The sequence below is a fragment of the Acinonyx jubatus genome, chromosome C1, assembly GCF_027475565.1.
Source record: "Acinonyx jubatus isolate Ajub_Pintada_27869175 chromosome C1, VMU_Ajub_asm_v1.0, whole genome shotgun sequence".
In the NCBI taxonomy this organism is placed as follows: domain Eukaryota; kingdom Metazoa; phylum Chordata; class Mammalia; order Carnivora; family Felidae; genus Acinonyx; species Acinonyx jubatus.
The window spans coordinates 119,545,317-119,566,110 of record NC_069381.1 but is presented as its reverse complement, the minus strand read 5'-3'; the positions used below and the strand labels follow the sequence as shown (position 1 = coordinate 119,566,110).

The window sequence follows — 20,794 nt, the reverse complement described above, 5'->3', positions numbered from 1 at the left end:
GACTAATGGGGGCTATGCAAAATGATTTTTCTACTGTGAAAATTAAGTTTAATTCCTTCCTAATTTTCCTTTCAAATTCTTACCTGCGACCTTGTGGAACTCCTAATCTCTATAAATGTTCATATTTCTCATGTTTAAAATGAGAGCATTAAAACAGATCAATAGTTAAACATTTCTTTTCAAATCCTTTGTTGTTGTTGTTGTTGTTGTTGTTGTTAAAAAAGATATACAGAAGTCCAGCTTTAAAAACCAACAAAAATCAGACAAGAGCTGAGATTCTCTGACTGAAGCCCTGTGAGGAGGAGTGAGGAGAAGCTGGGAGCTCTGCTTCTCCCAGCTGCTGCAGCTCAGCTGCAAGGGGCAGCTTCAGGGTGCCTCTCCTGGGCCTTTGGGTGCAAGAGAAAACTGCTCACATATATATTATCTAAGTGTACTTCAGTCTTGAAATGTATGTAACAGTATGGCACAGAATACTAAGCTTTGGAAAAGAGAGACCGGAGGGGGGAAAAACCACTAATGGAAAATAGGGAAGTATGAAAGTGATTGCTCATGTCTCATTTCCAGGTTTGTTTGTTTCCTTTTGGAGTTTCCTGCAGCTAAATCTACCTGTGTTCCTCATTATTGCATATAACCATTTGTATAAGATTTTCTAGGGCCAAGGAGTCTCTTACATTTTTTCATCATGACATAGATAACAATTTTTATACTTTTAGAAGCCATTTCAGAAAAAATAAGTCAAATATCAGAAGCTCAAAGATCAGAATCCTTGGTCCCCCAAGAAGTCTATATATTTGGTTCCGAAATCACAGTCAAGATGAACTTCAACCCCATACCTGTTTAGAAGTAGACTTTCCTAATCCACAAAAGCTTCTCACCTCTGATTTCCTTTTGCAGTTATTACTTGAATCTACCTTAAATACACATTGCTTTATAAAAGCAAGGTGTTGTTTTAAACTTTTTGGTTTCAGGTTTTATGACTTTCTCATTTGAATTTTATTCAGTATTTAGAAAGTAATGCCTTACACATAAAATAAGCTCAATCAATATCTGGCAATGGTGAAAGAAAAGGGGAAAGGATGTCATTATTGGCAATATAAGCTTCAGTATGGGATTTCTAACCTTTTGCCTTATATCTAGATCTACTTTGAACTCAGCAATATGATCTGGATCATGAAAAAATACCATGAAAAAGTATCAAAAGTCTGATAAGGACATATTTATTGATAAAATACAATGACAAAGAATAAATTAGGATAATTAAAGGTTGAACCCATCGATTTTTCTGGTGGGTGCCCTGAGCTATGATCACAGGTGAAGATAAGAATGGTGAAATTGTAAGCACTGTAATAAACATGAAGCGATAATGTTATTTGAAATTGTAGTGATTATTTTCGAAGTTGTCTTGTATGAAAATCTTAAGTTCACATGAGACATTTTGTAAAACAGTGTTGAGTGTTTAAAAGTTGCATTTCATTGAGCATGAAAATACACATGTTTCATATGATATGGTAGTGTGCTGGGTTGAGTCTTTTGGGATCAAAGATCAAAGGAGGCACAAATCTGTTAAATGAAACATGCAATAAAGCCTCAGTATAAATCTGAATATATCTTGATACACTTCATAAGTTCTGAGTCTTTTTGGGATGTAAGAATTTTTCCAGTCTCTGAAAAATTCATGTTGCAGAAGGTAATTTTATCCAAATCATAAATCCCTACATCAACGTTTTAGAGTTCCCAATTATCCAAATATTCATTCCTCCAGAGATAATATCATGCAGTTGGTAAATGTTCAGAAGAATCCAATTTTAAAAGTTGCCTCTTAGAAGGTGACAAAATACTAGGTATAACATCTAATATCAATCATATCTTGATGCCAAAACAATGATGATTCAGAGCATTATGCACACTCAAGGATGAGCATCTCAAATCATATACCATAAAATGTATCATTAAGGTTTGTATTTTTCAGGAGAATGTCAGCCATTCTCTGGGTCTATATTGTCATAATAAGCTTGCCAGGGAGCTGCAAACTGAAACAGAAAATCCAGGGAAAGAAATAAGATTTTCTACGATTATATTTTGTTACAAATTGAACACTAAAAATGAGAGGTTATTTTTTTTTTCTTACTCCCTTGGATGTTTCCTGAAAATGCAAATAAAATTTCAGGCTTTCTGCTCTCACCTAGTATTTTACACCACTCTTCTCCATGACTAGAAGAAAGGGACCCCCGCCACAAGTGTCAAAGCTCATTCTGTTCTTTTCACTTCCAGGTATAGGATGTTAGAATGATCATAAGCCTAAGCTGGGTATCTCCTAAGAGAGAACAACCCCAAATTAATGCCTACCTTATCCTTCCTGTCTGCACCAGTGGGAATGTTCTCTTAGAAATCTTCTCCATTTCACCGTGGGTCTCAAGAGTTCCTGGATGAAAAAGTGTTTCTTGGAAAAATACTAAGGATCCTAGGAATCATGAAAAACACTGTGTAACAATTTGCTGCCTTTCACATTTCTATCAATTCAGTCTATATTATGGGTTATCTATTATGGACTGCAGTTGTTGTTCTACATCTTTTCACCACGGTCACTATTTTGTCCTGACACTAACGTGAATCAGCTTCTTTCTGTCTTCCTTTATTAAGTGTTGTGAGCATTCAGAAGAGGAAAAGATTGCTTCCAGAGGGAAGAAACTTCATCTTTTCAAAAGGCTGGCACTAAATCTCCTATTGTATGTTAGACAGTAAGGGTACAAATACGAACAAGTTGTATCTCTTCCTTCAGAAGCACTCAGTCCAGATGGAATCAAGGAAGAGTTAAGTAGGAGATAGCATTTGAGCTGAATCCAAAAAGATGGTGTATGCTTCCTAGGGCTGCTATAAAAAATACCATAAACCTAGAGGCTAAAAACAATAGTAATGTATTCCCTCACAATTCAAGCTAAAAGTCCAAAATTTGTTGGCAAAGTTGGTTCCTTCCTGGGGGCTCAGAGGTAGAATCTGCCCCTTTCCTCGCTCCTGCCTTCTAGTGATTGCTGGCATTCCTTGGTGTTCCTTGGCTTTTGGCATCATGACTTCAATTTCTGTCCCAACCTGTGTCTATCTCTTTTTCTTCTCTTCTTGTGAGGATGCCAGTCATATTGGGTTAAGGGCCTACCCTACTCCAGTATGAGCTCATCTTAACTAATTACATCTGTGATGACATTATTTCCAAATAAGGTCACATTCTGAGATTCTGGGAAGGACCTGAATCGAGGAGGGAAACTATTTAACCCAATATTGATGGATAAGATTATGTAACTAGAAATAAAAGAGTTTTTATTTAATTATCTTTTTCAACAAGCATTTGAGTGCCTCTCTTGGTCTAGGTATAATGATAAAGTCTGAAAGTATGGGGAATAGGTGTGGTCACTATAGTCAATGAAGAAGGAAAGGCATACATTTTCCCTAGATATCTGTAGGGTATGGGTGATTTTTCAGCAATGTTCTGCACACTTGAGGGAAAGCCTTCACCTTACAAATTGAGACTGAGTGTGGAAGGGATTCTCAACCTCTGGGCTGCACTTGCCTGGAATTTAACCTCTGTGAAACGAAGCTGGAAGATGAAAAAGGCTAGCATTGGCCCTTCCTAGGAAGCTACTATAGCCCTTACCTGGGAGTTTGGGGGAGAGGGATTAGTCTTTTTGGTCTCACCCACTCAGAGTGGAGCTCTCCCCTGCTCAGCTGGGGATTGGGAGGAGGGAGAGAACAAGAGAGTCATCATGCAATTTTTATTGAGATTTAGATTTTCTTGAATAAATGTTTTATTTGCTGTATGTCCTAAGGGCAGTTTTCAGAGACTTTAAAAGGTTGATTTTGGGGTGTCTGGGGTCTCAGTTGGTTTAGCGTGAGACTCTTGACCTCGGCTCAGGTCATGACCTCATGGTTCCTGAGTTCAAACCAGACATCAGACTCTGCTGTGGGCACAGAGCCAGCTTCAGATCCTCTATCCCCCTCTATCTCTGCCCCTACCCTGCTCGTGCTTTCTCTCTGTCTCTGTCTCTCTCTCTCTCAAAAATAAACAGTAAATTTTTTTAAAGGTTTTTTGTTTTGTTTTATAATATTCACTAGTTGTAGTTGTTTCACTGGCAAGTGTGTCTGCAGAGCTCCTTATAAGGTCCATTCACAAGTGGAATCTGCAGATAACTGTATATCCCTTTGCATGTCTCCACCTCTGTCTCACTTGGGAATGACTACAAGAAACCATAATGACAAAGCAGAGTAGGTAATGTGACCTGGGCCATGCGTGGCACTCTTGGAGTGTAAAAGAAAGGTAGCCCCTAGGATTTACTGAAAAACTGATGATCTAAACTGGGATTTTATTTGTATCACATATCACTCTGTTACCTGATTTTTTTAGTGTTTTTTTTTTTTCATATTATTACTGCAAATCTAATGTAAGCTTGTTGAGTGTTGGGACTGTCTCACACCAGCATGTGCAAATGTACGTGGCACACTGCGGAAACATGATAAATAATTATTGAATTATGACTAGTGTGGATGTAATTAAAAAGGGGAAAAGCGAGCAGGTTTGAAATCTAGTTCAAACATAAATTTCAAAGAACTTGCTGATATATGTTCTAAGAAGAGTCAGGAAGAGAGTTGTCAAGGAACTAGGTCAAGTGGAAGTATTCACAGAAATGGGAACACAGGCAGCCCTTCAGCCCTGTCATTGAAGACACAGGACTCTGAGTTCAAATACTTAGATCTATGTCTTTGTGTCCTATTTCCACATCTGAAGGTACGTTGACTGGAGATACCATCTTTAAGATTCTTTTTTTTTTTAATTTTTTTTTAACATTTATTTATTTTTTGAGACAGAGAGAGACAGAGCATGAACGGGGGAGGGTCAGAGAGAGAGGGAGACACAGAATCTGAAACAGGCTCCAGGCTCTGAACTGTCAGCACAGAGCCCGACGCGGGGCTCGAACTCACAGACCGCGAAATCATGACCTGAGCCGAAGTCAGACTCTCAACCGACTGCGCCACCCAGGCGCCCCTTTAAGATTCTTTAAAATGTTAAGATTCTGGGGGCGCCTGGGTGGCGCAGTCGGTTAAGCGTCCGACCTCAGCCAGGTCACGATCTCGTGGTCCCTAAGTTCAAGCCCCGCGTCAGGCTCTGGGCTGATGGCTCAGAGCCTGGAGCCTGTTTCCGATTCTATGTCTCCCTCTCTCTCTGCCCCTCCCCCGTTCATGCTCTGTCTCTCTCTGTCCCAAAAATAAATAAACGTTGAAAAAAAAATTAAAAAAAAAATGTTAAGATTCTGTCACTGAGTTAGTGCTTATTTGTTTAAAGGAAAATGGGTTGTCATTAGCTTTCTTGGATTAAAATATTTTGACAATAGAGACAAGTGCTCAGTTTAAGGCCACAGCTGTCTTTAATTAATTAGTGAGGAAATCAAAGGGTTATGTACCCAGAGCCTAAATACCCCTAATTAGGATAGTCTTTATTTTTAGGGGAGGGTGTAAAAATCAAGCCTGTATAATTTGAATTTTTATTTGTCATCCTCTTTAGAAAACCTCCTTAGAAAATCCCCTTTGCATAATAATTGTTCTAAACGTTGTTATTGTAGTTGTTGTTATTTTGTTATTGTGATTTCTTTGCTATCTCTTTAATAAACTTTGGGGAAGAAGAAAAGATGTCTGTCATCTTGAGCCAGAAGCCTATGCGCATTTTTGAATACCTCAACTTGTCACCGATTTGAATAATGTTCATGTGTAAGTTTTGTTGCAACCATGTGACAAGGAACTTTGGAAAACCTGCCATAAATTCTTGTCCAACAGTCTTGCTTGTTTAAAATAAAATACCTTCATGTGTTTGTTTGTTTGTTTGTTCTACAACTTAATGTGTTTTTTTTTTTAATTGAAAAATATTTGGCACAGAGTGTTACTTTAATTTCAGGTGTATATTCGTATGATTTTTATATGCTGGTCGTTACAGATGCTAATCTTCAAATGATCAATAATATTTTTCCATCAACTATCAGTAATAGGTGCTGAAAATGTAGCAGGTGAGGCAGCCTGGTGAGCATTAAGGAGATCAGGACCAGGCAGTGGCGGTTGTGTGTTGTACTGTTTGCTGTCTCAATTTCTGATTATGCAACACTGGGGAATTCATTTCTCACTGACCCTAAGTTTTCTTATCTATAAATGGAATTTGGCTAGGTAGTTTCAGACTTTTTTCAGATCTGACGTTTTATGATTTCATATTTCTAAGATACTAATAATTTCTAGTCAATGCTGGTCCCATAATAAGAAAAGTTATTGCAATATAACAGACACCCAGAATGGTTCACATTTTAGCTGATTTTCTGTGGCGAGACAAAATCCTATAGCTGTCACAGAAGGAGGATGTTAGCACCTTCTGTCTTTAAACTAGGTTTACTCTGTTATAACTCTTTTAAAATAGATTCTTTTGCACAGTTTATTACATAAATTTCAAAGACCATGCATATTTTATTCTATATATGCAGAAGTCACTGAAATGGATCACACAAATTAAATCTAGTCTTAAATTTTTTTACCCTATCTCATTATTCATAATAAAATCCAGATGCTTTAACATTAGATATAGAATTCTGTTTGATCACTTACAACCATGTTTGTCCCTACTGATTTTCTCCCGTGACATTTCATCCTGCCCATGCTGAAGCCACACTGAAATGCTTGAAATTCTCCAAATTGTCGGCACTTTCAAATGTGTGCGTTAGTACACACTGGTCACTATTAGCAATGCAGTTTTTCACCTTCTTAATCAGATCATTCCTTACTAAGTTTTTAAGACATTGCCTTTAGGAAATGTTCCTGTCTATAACTCAACTTTACCATTAGCTGGACTGAGGTCTTTCTTTTGTGTTCTGTAGTATACTGCATTACCTCTATAAAAGAACTCCGTATCTACCTCTGTAAAAGAGTTCCACAGGAACATGAATTTTATTTGTATACCTTACATCCCTAGTATTTAATAAAAAGCCTGATCTAACAGTAGATCATTAGTATATGTTTATTGCATGGATCAAAGTAAAGACTTCTGGTTCCCCTTCCTACTACCCGTTTTTCTGTCTTTCTCAGAGTGTGACAGAGAAGCAGGTACCCAGTGAAAGGAAAATACTTTTCTCCGTACTACTCATTTCCATACTACTATTGCTACTACTACTAATAATCATAACAACATGTTGATTGAATGTTTATGCTTATTAGAATTGGTCCTTGTGCTTCTCTAGCACCTTCTGTCTCCAAGAAGTTTTCTTTAACTTACTCATATCAATCTGCTTGACGCTCTTTGTATTTCCCTTCAAGGAGCAGTCTCTCACTCTTCATATAGGAAAATAGAATTCATTTATTTTATTTGTTTTTTATTTTTATTTTAAAAATGTTAACGTTTATTTTTGAGAGACACAGAGATACAGAGCGCAAGAGGGGAGGGGCAGAGAGAGAGGGAGACAGAATAGGAAGCAGCCTGCAGGCTCTAAGCTGTTAGCACAGAGCCTGACGCGGGGCTCGAAATCACGAACCGCAAGTTCATGACCTTAGCCGAAGTCGGACACTGAAGGGACTCAGCCACCCAGGCACCCCTATAATTTATTTATTTTTTAATTTTTTAAAGCATGAGTAAGGTATAACTGAAATGCAGTGAGTTGCAACTATTTAAGGTTTAAAATTTGATAAATTTTGATGTATATGTGCGAAGCCACTAGCACAATTAAGGTAATGGACATATCCATCTCCCCCCAAAGGTAAAAAAAATTATATAAATATATATGGGATGCTGGTGACAAATATTATGCCCTTTTAAAAATATTGATAAAGAGAATGAGATTGGGCCATCTATTTGGGCATTAACCATGATGGCTATGATGACATACTGCCTGGGGACACTCACTAACAGTCTAACATAAGCAAATGAGTTTATCTCTGGGAATCCATTGACTCATATATAATATCTATATAATAATTGTACTTACCTTAAGCTTATAATGAGGACTAAATGAAATGTTGCTTTCAGAGTTCACCACCATGGAAAGTATTTAACACTATGCAAGACACTTAGTGATTACCCCCAAACATGCTGAATAAAAGAATAAAAGGGAAAAAATGAAGTAGGCCACTTAGCAGAAGAAAACAGATTGCCCCAACAAATGACTACTCCCGAAAATCCTGTCTGATCCCACTCAGGTGCTGTGGCAAAGAGTCTCATTTTTAACTGAGTTTCTTTTTGTTAGCCAAAGATGAAAACTTAATAGAGACATGATTGTACTTTTTTGTTTTTTTGTTTTTTAATTTATTCTGATCACGGCTGGTACATACTGTACCTACCTTGCCTAAAATTAAAACCTGTATTACTTCTGACACTGTCTTCAATTTCCTTATTGAAAGAATTACAAATAATATAAAATTTTAAATCTTTTTGCTTCAGAATTAAGTCCTTGAGTGAAATTTTTGCTCCACTAATGTAATATAGTAGAATGTGTGAGTTTGTATTGCATTATATACAGGAGACTTCCTCTATTTTGATGTCCGTTATCTTTAGAGAGCTGTCTACAACCTTGATGTTTATATACCAGACGGCTAAGTGGTTTCCCTGAGTTGTTTGTACCATTTTATTCCTTGAACATTTTTGTGGGCAGTTTTCAATGGACTGCATTTAATGGTACATAAAGCTCTGAGGGAGGAGAAAGTAATTTGATAAATAAAAAGCAACTGATGCTGTCTTTCCTCAACCCAGGTATTCACTGTCCTTCAATGTAGATGTGGTGAACAGAATTGTAAAATCACCTAACAGACACTCTGATTTGTCATGACAGTTGAGAGCAGATGTGATGAGAAGGAAAGCAAAAAAATAATTTTTGAAGGAGTAGAAATTCAGATAAGGCCATTGGAGGATGAATTGAATCCAGAGAGGGCTAAGAATTGAATGTGGCCTGCAGTGATGTCTTGTATTAAATATAACAGATGAGTAGATGCCAAATTATTAAACAGAACCATATATAGGTGATGAAATTATGGGTGATATTTTTTCTTCCTTGGAAATTACTGTATTTTCAGTGTCCTTCCAAAATAAGGATGTATTATTTGTGAAATCATAAAAAATAAAAATAATAGATAACCTTTTTGCTTAAAAACTTTAGATTTAAAAAAAAACTTAAATTTTTGCTAAAAAAGTTCACACCCAATTTAACTTAAAAGTAAATCAGTTCTTAATTCTACAGAAAAAAAAAAAAAAAAACAGTAAATGACAGAGATCAAAAAGAAGCCCTTTCCTATTTTGGTAACTGCAAGGACTTATTAGACTACATTATCTGATAATTTCTAGTCTGTAAAGGACATTGAGAGGTCATCCAATTCATTTCCTTATCATCACACAAGATGCCTCAAATTATCCAAGAAAGATTAGAACCCATCCTATTTTAGACCTTTTGAGAAGCTTCCATGTCTTCCTTTGCTGGTGCTTTTGAGCACTTAATAATGTTTTGCTGACAGAATATTTAAATTTTTATATTTAATGGTGGCTTAATGAAAAGTTATGAAGGAATGACTGCTTTTTAAAACCAGACAATACTCATCACTGACGTGTGATCTCGTAATTGTTTTATCCTTCTCCAGAATCAAGTAAAATTACTAAAAATACTAAATCATTTCTGTCTCCTTAAAAAACAGACTTTCTGGGATGCCTGGGTGGCTCAGTCAGTTAAGTGTCCCGACTCTTGATTTCGGTTCAGGTCATGATCTCACGGTTCATGAGTTCGAGTCCCACGTCAGGCTCTGTGCTGATAGTGTGGAGTGTGCTTGGGACTCTCTCTCTCTCTCTCTCTCTCTCTCTCTCTCTCTCTCTCTCTCTCTCTCTCTCCATCTCTCTCTGTCTCTGTCTCTCCATCTTTCTTTCTCTCTTTCTCTCTCTCAGATATAAATAAACTTAAAAAAAATCAGTCTTTCTTCTATGATTGAAGTTTCACCTCTCTGGGAGCACTTGCTTCCACAGGGTGGACATCTTCCTTGGGAGCAGGAGGTGAACCCATGTGGTGAGAGCATCCGGATACACCAAGGTCGTGCCAGACTCTGTACTAGGCTCTTTTGGTATGATCTTTAGTTCTCCAATCATACCCTTCTACATATATTTTTAACCCTACTCTACAAACTACTCAGACAAGCACCAATGTGATCATAGATTTCCTTTGTATGAAATGCTTCCATAGTTCCTTATGGTCAAAGGAAAGTAAAAAGGTGTTAGTTGACTCATCAGCCTAATGCATGAGGCCTTTCTCAGACTTCTCTTGGTGCTCAGAGGGCTTCTCATCTATGAGGACTTTCTCAGTTGCTACTTCTGCCCACAACGTTCTTTCTTATCTGAAACTTTCAAAAGTTATGCATCTTTCCACATTCAGCAAAATGCTACCTCTTCAGTGGAGCCTTCACGGCATATTCCCTACCATCCTGAAAATTCCTTCATTGGGGCCACTTCATCAGCATGTAATTCTAATTTATAATCTGTAACTATAAAACTCAGCTATTTTTTTGAGGACTGAGCCTATCAAATGTATACTTATAACTTTAGGGGCATATACATATAAGATGTTTAATAGATGTTTGTTGAATAAATGACATGAGAAAGAAAAATAGCTCCTGAGAGCTCAGGGTAGCCTGGAACTTAGAGAAAAACCTTGGTGTTTTTCTATTGGGCATAATCTCACACAGCACTAATCTCAGACAAGGCCACACAGTGCCTGATGAATCAAGGCAAAAACATGGTATTACCCAAACCACAAAAATAGACCAGTATCCTCTATGTTGGCTAATATGATTCATTGATGTTTCTTTTTTCAATCATAGCTTTAGCCTCTCTTTGCTCTCCTTGTTTTCTAGGTAAAAATTATTAATACACTCAACATGGAATAACCTCAATTCTTAACAGCATTCTATATAGAGCTGCTTCTTTGAATTTTTTTCACAATCACCTAACATAAGCCCAATTCCTATTCTAAGTCCTCTCCAACACCCTCTAATGAGATGTCCCTTCATCTTCCCATTATCCAGTTACCTTTGTGTTCCTGCAGGTCTTTGGTTAAAGACTTTAAGAGAATGAATGAGTGAATGAATGAATGAACAACAACTCTTATTTATATTAGACTAAAATTTCTGTGTATTCAGGGATGTCATGTTTTCCCTCCATCTCAAATGTCTAGATTTAAATAGTCACAAAACAAATGTGGGATGAATGAAATAGCCTTGACTCTGTCACTGCCTTGGTTTCTGCACCCCCCCACCTTCTCTGCTGGGATCACTTTGTGGGAGATTCAACCTCTACCATTGCCACTGTCGACTCCCCCCTGCCCCGGCACTGAGAATCCACACTAGGAATTTCTATCTTCATTTATCCCAAAGTCTTCTCAAGTCTAAGTTACAAGCTCTGAAGGCCTTTTTATTTTGCTTTTACTTGGCCAATATCCAAGAATGTCATTTGGCCTCAGTTTTTTGGTCAAGGTATACCTGTTTAAGTGTAATTTTAAGACCCTCAGTTCTTACATTTTGGCTGATGAGAAAAATATCCCTTTTATCACCAGCTGCCTCACTTAGTATTTCACACTCTTCACAATATTGAAAAAACCTGAATATTTGCAGGTACAGACTAAGCACCTGATTTGCTACTCATTTAGGAAAGCTAGTATCTAAGTCCTTTAGGGAGGAATTCTTCTTAGGACAGACCATTTGGGAAAAGTATTTATTTCAAGCATACATAAAGTTCTAAATGGCTCCCTATTACCAATATTTTATCAGGACATACAAAGCCCTCTGTGAATGGGCCCCTTCTATTAGCCCCTCTCATAATTATGAGAGATACAATTAACAACATTAAGTTGCATGGTTAAGTTCAATTATTATGTTTGGAAACAAAAGGATAGATTTAGGTTATAAAAAGTTGGCTTGAAATAAAAGGAAAGAAATGTCCAAAAGTACAAGTATGATGTATTATATGCCCATTTAGCAACTACTGATACCTATTAACATAGGTCTGTGTTTTGGTTTATGTTTTCCTTTTTGATAATTTGGATCTCAGCAGCCTGATATGCTCTTCATGTACTTAAGAGAAAAAACAAACAAAAGATAGCAAACCACATCCTACATGATGATGGCAGGATAATACCAAGAAGTGGATATAGAGGCTTAAGAATATGAAATTGTGGTCTGTAGCCTCCCCGTCCCTCCAGCAATACTCTACCCAAGGATCCCCCTGGCTTGCCTGCCTGCTGTGGCTGGCAAGGAAGCAGCATTTGATGAGGCAGAGGAAGAAGGTGTGATCAACGAAGAGTACAAAGTATGGAAAAAAACCCACACCTTTTCTTTACGATTTGGGGGTGACCCATGCTCTGGAGTGGCCTAGCCTAACTGCACAGTGACTTCCAGATGTAACCAGACCAGAAGGGAAAGACTTCAGCATTCATTGACTTGTCCTAGGAACACACATGTCAGATGAGCAAAACCACCTTGTGATAGCCAGGGTGCATCTCCCTAACCATGATGCTTCCCACTATGACAGTGAGAAAGGAGAATTTGGAGGTTCGGGTTCAGTTAGTGGAAAAATTGAAATAGAAATCAAGATCAACCAGGAAGGAGAAGTAGACAGGGTACACTATATTTCCCAGAACCCTTGCATCATTGTAACAAAGACTGCATTCAGCGATATTCTTGGTTTTGACCATACAAAACATCCTTCCATAGCAGACCCTTCTGGAGAGTGCAACCCAGACTTGCATCTCCGTGGACATCAGAAGGAAGGCTATGGGCTCTTTTGGAACCCAAGTCTCAGTGGGCACTTACTTAGTGCTTCAGATGAACTTACCATCTGCCTCTGGGACATCAGTGCTGTTCCAAAGGAAGTTGTGGATGCGAAGACCATCTTTACAGGGCATAGTAATAGTATGCAGTAGCAGAAGATGTTTCTTGGCATCTGCTCCATGAGTCTCTGTTTGGGTCAGTTGCTCATGATCAGAAACTTATGATCTGGGATACTCGTTCAAACAGTACTTCTAAACCACGTCACTCAGTTGATGCTCACACTGCCGAAGTGAACTGCCTGTCTTTCAGTCCTTACAGTGACTGCATTCTTGCCACAGGATCAGCCAACAAGACTGTTGCCTTGTGGGATCTAAGAAATCTGAAACTTAAGTTGCATTCCTTTGAATCACATAGGATGAAATATTCCAAGGTCAGTGGTCGCCTCACAATGGGACTATTTTGGCTTCCAGTGGTACCGATCTGAGACTGAATGTCTGGGATTTAAGTAAAATTGGAGAGGAACAATCCCCAGAAGATGCAGAGGACAGGCCAGCAGAATTGTTTATTCATGGCGGTCATGCTGCCAAGATATCTGATTTCTCCTGGAATCCTGATGAACCTTGGGTGATTTTTTTCTGTATCAGAAGACAATATCATGCAGGTTTGGCAAATGGCAGAGTACATTTATGATGATGCAGACCCTGAAGAAGTGGATCCAGAAGGGCAAGCATCATAGATATGTCTGTACTTCTTGTGATTTTAGACTCCCCTTTTTTCACCTCTCAATCCTGACATTGATTTAACACTGGTTTTGAGACACAGACTGTGTTTGGTTATCCCTCTATGATAGGTACCATCAACACCCAAACAGAAGGTGTTTTCTAAATATGAACTGGGGGATTTGATTCAGTAAAACCACAGACTTATATTTAAGTTTTATTTAGGAATTTTCTAGTAACAAAGGTCTAAAGTAATCACAGAAAGGGGAATATTGTGTGTAGTTATTTTTCTTCTTAGGCTGTATCCCCAAGTTTTTCAGACTCCTTTAAGTAAAGGCTACAGTGAGGAAGGAATAGAGCCAAGTGAGGAGTTAGTCCTTGACCACTAGTTTGGTACCACCTCTATTTTGGGTGACTGTTTCACCAGCAGGCCTGTTACTCTCCATGACTAACTGTGCAAGTGCTTATATTGGAATAAATTGCTTTTCTACATTAAAAAAGAATGAAATTGTGAATATTCTGCTCTTTCTAACCTACAGAATTGACCTATGGATTCCATATAATTCAACCTAATAGCCTAATTTGAATTGGTGCAGGCAGGAATGGGAGACTCTAGATAGATACTGGGTGAAACCTGAGTGGTGTTAAAAGGTGACAAAAGAAAAGAGGTGCTTTTTGTTCTGTGTGGTGTCTGAGTCCAGGCATTTATGTTTGACAACAACATGAGGTATACAGTAAGCCCCTGTTCCTAGTGGCCTGATGGTCAGCAGGGTAAGTAAATCACTAGCAACACTGACTTACACCCTCTGCCTGTTAGTGAGAATCAATAATACATCATCCCGACTGGAACTTTTGAGAGTAAGGGTGCACTGTTAATAACTACTTCAAGAAAATGCTCCCAGACCTGGACTGTCTGAGGCAAGTTCTCTAGGGTTACTCTGCTTTTCACAAACATCACTGCAAATGACCGATCATAAGACTTGTACTTGAGGACTGTGGTCTACCTTCTTGTCATTCTTAGTGAGTTTAATTGGGGTGGACAGAGTAAGAGATCATATTATGATAACTTCTTAATTCTTGACCTTATCAGACACAAAACCTCTTTAACATATTTTAATATTTCTTAATGGATAATAATACACATTTCAATACTTCTTTATCTTCCTAATATTCATTAAAAACTAGGGGCGCCTGGGTGGCTCAGTTAAGCATCAGACTTCAGCTCAGGTCATGATCTCACAGTTCATGGATTCAAACCCCATGTCAGGCTCTGTGCTGACAGTTCGGAGCCTGGAACCTGCTTCAGATTCTGTGTCCCCCTCTTTCCCTACCCCTCCCTTGCTCACACTCTATCTCTCTCTTTCTCTCTCTCTCTGTCTCTCTCTCAAAAATGAATAATTGTTTGAAAAAAATAATAAAATAAAAACTATAACCCACCCATAAACACTGTTCCAAAAAGCAATGTAATGCTTTTACTGAACTCTGAAAGAAAAACAAAAGAAAGCAATTCATAGTAAAATATTATTCCATAAATAAATGCTTAGAATATCTGCACTACACAGTAAAGTGAAAGGACCACATATTTGCCACAATTTAGAAGAATAAGTTTGAGTTTAAGAAATGTAAAATAATATTCAGCTGAATAATATTATCCCTTTTTTACTTGACATTTAAAACAAAGGCCAAGTAAATACAATTTTTTTCTACACATAGAAAAACATTAAATACAATAGCTACGAAGGCAACATAATAAGGTTAATCATTTGGCGATTCAAATATCATGAGTGATGTTATAGTCAGTGACGTGATTATATAGATTCATGAATAAAACCTTGATAGTATTCCTATAAATCATAAACAGGGACACCTGTTGGTTGACTCAGTTGGTTGAGCATCTGACTCTTGCTTACAACTCAGGTCATGATCCCCGGGTAGTGGGATCAAGCCCCACGTCAGCTTCTGTGCTTAGCATTGAGCCTGCTTCAGATTCTGTCTCTCCCTCTGTCCCTCTCCTCTACTTAAGCGCTCTCTTGCACTCTCTCTCTCTTTCTCTCTCTCTCTAATAAAAAAAAAATCATGAACAATCTTACCTTAACATTATTGACTATTATAGTCCTGGAAATTTTAGTATGTATTAAATCCCTAAAAAATATTTTTGTTTATTTATTCATCAGAGCCAGTGTGGTTCCAAGTTCTGATATTTACAAATAAACTTTTTTCTACGGAGTGTGTGGTGGGACGATCACATTTGTGTGGAATGTAGCATGTCATCCTTATGCAGAAGAGTCCCGTGCAATGCAGAGTATCTAGAACCCCTGGCGTTTGCCCATTGGATGCCATATATTCCTCTCAACTTTAATGACAATTAAATTTGGCTCCACAAGTTTCCAAATTCATGAATCCCACAATTTACCAAATACATTAACCTATGAACTCTCCTTGTTCCTTCTGGTCACCAAGGAAGAGTGAGATCACTGAAATAATGTGGTCAGAAAGGCACTGACCCTACATACTGTATGGAAGTTACCATTTATGTGGCATCAGTATGGCTCCAAAATTTAATCAGTTCAGTGGAAAATGTCAGAGAGACTAGCTGGTTTAGAATCCTTTCAGAAGAAAAGAAAAGCTGTAGTGACTAAATATTATAATTACTTTTGTGTACCACCAACCACTGAGTCTGTGAGTCTGTTGTTACTGAATTATTTTTCTCATACTTCACAATCGTATTGTAAGTATGAAGTTTTTGTTCCAGATGGAAGCCAACCTTTAGCAATGGAGTTTATAGGATCAAAACTGTGTGTGCACTTTTTAAAAACTTAGTGTTAGATTTTGAGAGACTGCTCCCAAACTGTAGCCCAAATTTATACTCCCAAGTTTCTGAGGCAGCACACTTTGACTGTATAATTCAGCTACCTTACACTCCCAATTTTAAAAGACCACTGATGTTAAGTTAGAATCTAAATGTGTATAAAATATATCAAGTCAGTCTACCTTACTTACAATTTTTATAAAGCTATATACATAAAACATAATACAGACATCTTTACATTTATTTTACTTATTATTTAACACATTTTATATATGTTCAATGCAAAACTACTAATTTCAATCTATGTTTTAATTAGTAGAGTAATTTTTCTTTTGGTCTTCTGAAAATGAAAAATTGGGTATCTTATGTTCAACAAATCAAAGGAAAAATGCTCAAAAGATCTTTTTCTGAGAGCATAAATGTCTGCAGCCTGCACATTCTTTGGCTTTCCATAAATTCTCATTCCCTTCCCATGAGTGCTGTCAGTCCATAATGACCTTGAGTGGTAATCCTCATTGGTAATCATCTCTAATTTTAGACCATATAGCCTGGCTCTTGTGATATGTATCAATAATGACACATGATTGCTGTCTACTGGGATTCATTAATAAAACAATATCATCTATTTGGTTTATATTTTCAGATGGACCTTTGGTTTCCTAGGTGAGGTTAACTCTGACTCTCTCAGTTTGCTTTCTTGTGAAATTAAGGATAGTAGTGACTATAAAACTCAGTTTTATCATTTAGCATCTGAAAAATGTGAGGAGCACATCACATTGGGAAAACAGAGATGCATGTATGACAAAAACAATTTTATTTAAAAAAATTTTTAATGTTTATTTATTTTTGAGAGGGACAGACTGTGAGGGGGGAGGGGCAGAGAGAGAGGGAGGCACAGAATCTGAAGCAGGCTCCAGGCTCTGAGCTGTCAGCACAGAGACCAGCACGGGGCTTGAACTCAGGAAGAGTTGAGATCATGACTTGAGCTGAAGTCATATTCTTAACTGACTGAGCCACCCAGGTGCCCCGGAACAATTTTAAATGGCTAGTTTTATGGAGATATGGACATAACATGAAGAAATATCCCTCACGACACTTACTTGGAAAACGTGAGTTTCCTTGTTTGGCCACATATTTCTAAAGTATTGATAGCTGACAGAAGTCCTTCATAACAGTGGTCTTAATCTCATCTTGTAACCCTAAGAGATGCCAGTTTCTCTGTAGTTATACCAAGGAAAACTTTATTACATGTGCTCTCTTCGAGAGAAACAAAAGATTTATGGAAATGTTTCAATGGGACTATTAAAAGGAACCCTTAAAGACTCAGTGGACTATTTCTTTCCTAAAATAACAAAACACCATCTGTCAGACAGAATTTGTGTGGAGAGAGGATAATAACTTCATTTACTATATACACCAGGAGAACTGATAAATCTTCTTGAGGTCATGGATGTTTTTTGGAATAGTTTCAATTTAAATTTTATTTGTGAAGATGGCTGTCAGGAGGCATGTTGGAGGCAGTCACTGATGTGTCATCATGATGCTGGCTGTTCACAACACAATGTGGTAAGAGAGAACACTGAATGCATAAGACAAGAAAACTAGGCCAGAAGGCAAAGGCCAGCGAGACTGGAATCTCGCATCAGTTTTGTTTAAGAGCCAAATGTTAGGGATATTTTATGGAAAAACATAGGGGAAAGAAATGAGGAGTGGTGGACAGGTTAGGTTCAGTTTATCTCAGTCTTTGAGTTGCCTTCTAAACTCATGGTATTGGCAACATTGGCAAGTACAGATTTTGATGATTTGTCTTCAGGGAGCTCAGTTCAAAAGCAGAGATACCGAACACAAATGAGAAAGGCAGTGGGCTAAATAATGGTGAGACTCAGCTAAATTTAATATAATCTCTATCATTGAGGTACTCATAAAATAGTGTGGAAGCCAGGCAACCCGAGCAGGTAATCCCAAGGGATAAATATAATTAGGTAGGTATATTAGTATTCTCCAGAGAAACAGAACCAATAGGTTATAAATACATATGTGTATGCATGTATGTACAAGGAGAGTTATTATAGGAATTGGCTTGGTGGAGGCCAGAAGTGCCATGATTTGCCATGTGCAAGCTAGAAAACCAGGGAAGGTGGTGATGAAATTCAGTCTGAGTCTGACCAGGGTATTTGAGTTTGAAAGCCAGAGAACCAAGAGCACCGATGTCCAAAGGCAGGAGAAGATAGATATCTCAGCTCAAGCAGAGAAACAGAATTCACACTTCCTCCACCTTCTATTCAGGCCCTCAAAGGATTGGATTATGCTACTTACATTGGGAAAGGACATCTGCTTACTGAATTCACCAACTCAAATACTAATCTCTTCCCTCAAAGACACACTCCGAAATACAATTTGGGGCACCTGCGTGGCTTAGTTGGTCGGCAAAGCACCGACTTTGGTTCAGGTCATGATCTCAGGATTCGTGAGCCACACATCAGGCTCTGTGCTGACAGCTCAGTGCCTGGAGCTTGTTTTGAATTGTGTGCCTCCCTCTTTCTCTTTCTCTCTCCCTGCTCTTCCCCCTCTTGCGCTCGCTTGCTGTCTCACTTTCTCTCTCAAAAATACAATAAACATTTCAAAAAAGAAAGAATGTTTTACCAGCTATCTAGGTATCCCTTGGCCAAATGAAGTTGACATAAAAAAAATTGTCACAGAGAATGAATGAAGGTGGACAGGCATTGTAGGCAGAGACAATGCCACAAGCAGGAACTCTACCTCCTTCTTATCATCATGAATGTCACCATCACAGAAGTACTAGTAATGCTAATAATAATAATAGTTTGTATGTAGCATTTACTTGTTAAGTACACACACACACACATATATATAATTTATATATATATACCATATATATTATATATATATATAATTTTATATAATTTTCTAAGCAAATTAGAAGTTAGGGGAATTAGTATTTTTAATGAAATATACTGAAACTTAAAGATGCTAACTGATTGGGTTTGGAATTATTTAAATCTACACAGACTGACTCCAGAATATGAATTCAAAATCACAATATTATACTGTCTCATTTATGTATCATGTGTATGTGTCGGGACAGGTTGGGGGTAGAGGAGGGTGGCTAGCAATATGCTGTAAGGTAGAGTACAGTGGGAGATAGGAGTGGAGTAGTTAGAGAGACAGCTCATACTGAACTTGTTGGGAAAACAAAACAAAACAAAAAGCAAAACAGGCTCAAAATTGAGTCATTTGCTTCCATACCAGCAAATGAAGACTTGATTGAAGTTTCAACGTCTCCTAGAAGGTTGCCCTTTAAACAGTCAGTCTGGAGTTTCCTGAGTAGTACTGGTAGCACAATTTGCATCATATAATGCCTGCCATCCCCTTCTGCCCAAAAAATGATGACCTTGCCTGAAACAATCCTTTCTGTTCTCCTGCTGAGAGTTTCCTTGCCACACTTTCTCTCTACCTATAACAACCTTCCATTTTGTACAACTCCTTAGAGCACCTGTCTGTTCACCAGAAGGGATGCTGCCCAGTTTGTGAATAATTGAATAAAACCAATTAAATCTTCACATTTGTTCAACTGAGTTTTTGTTTTTTAACAGATTCGGTGGCAGCAATGGGATCAAAGTGAACTCAGCATTTGGGGATGATGAGAGACATGGGCATGGGACCCTGCGAACACTTCTGAGTTCATGGTCTTTCTCACCATTTCCTAGGGCTGTTGGTAAGTTCCTCTTAGTTGGAGCTCTGCTCTATTTGGTTTATGCTTCTGGTCTAAATGGCTTTCCAATCCAGGGCTTGGTGTGTCAGCTTGAGCTAGCAGATGGTTCCATCAAGAATCTGATTCCCTAGCCTTTGGCTCAGTGGGGAATTCCCCAGTGTTTGGTATCCAGTCCACAGTCTCTGTTTGCTAATCCATGTTGGGAATTGTTGGTGGTTTTGACTGGAGTTGGACGGGGTCCAGTTTAAGAACTGGACTGGATCTGGTTTAGGCTGGATAGGGTCTAGTGGAAGCCTCATGTGAATAAAATTTGTTTAAATGGGATCCTTTATATCCAAAGAGTTGAGCACTCCACCTTCAACCTAAGATAATTCTTATGTCAAAGAGACGCATTTTGGGGGTAGCATATTTTGCTTCCCTACAGTCCCAGAAGTTTCACAGTCCAAAAGTAAAGTTGGTAGATTGTTTCATCTTATTGAACGAGTCTCTTAGTCCTGACAGTAGATAGGTTCAGTTAAACTTATTTCAGGAGAAGGTGGTGGTGTATTACCTGAGTAAGGCTTATGGTTCAAGTAACCACATATTAAATGAGTCATTTGCATGGAAATAAAAATAAAACAGTGATTAATGAATGGAGCAAATTATAGACCGGTTTCTGAGTTCTGAGGGTAGCCAGTCAAGAAGATTTCTAGATGTCAGGGTCAAAGGATCTTTTGTAGTTTGAATGTC

General features: G+C 38.0%; 1 pseudogene; it reads left to right on the top strand.

Moving 5' to 3' along the window:
• The window catches only part of LOC106984783 (histone-binding protein RBBP4-like), a 57,913-nt pseudogene extending 44,345 nt beyond the window's left edge, over nt 1–13,568 (top strand).
• Nucleotides 13,569–20,794: the final 7,226 nt, after the last annotated feature.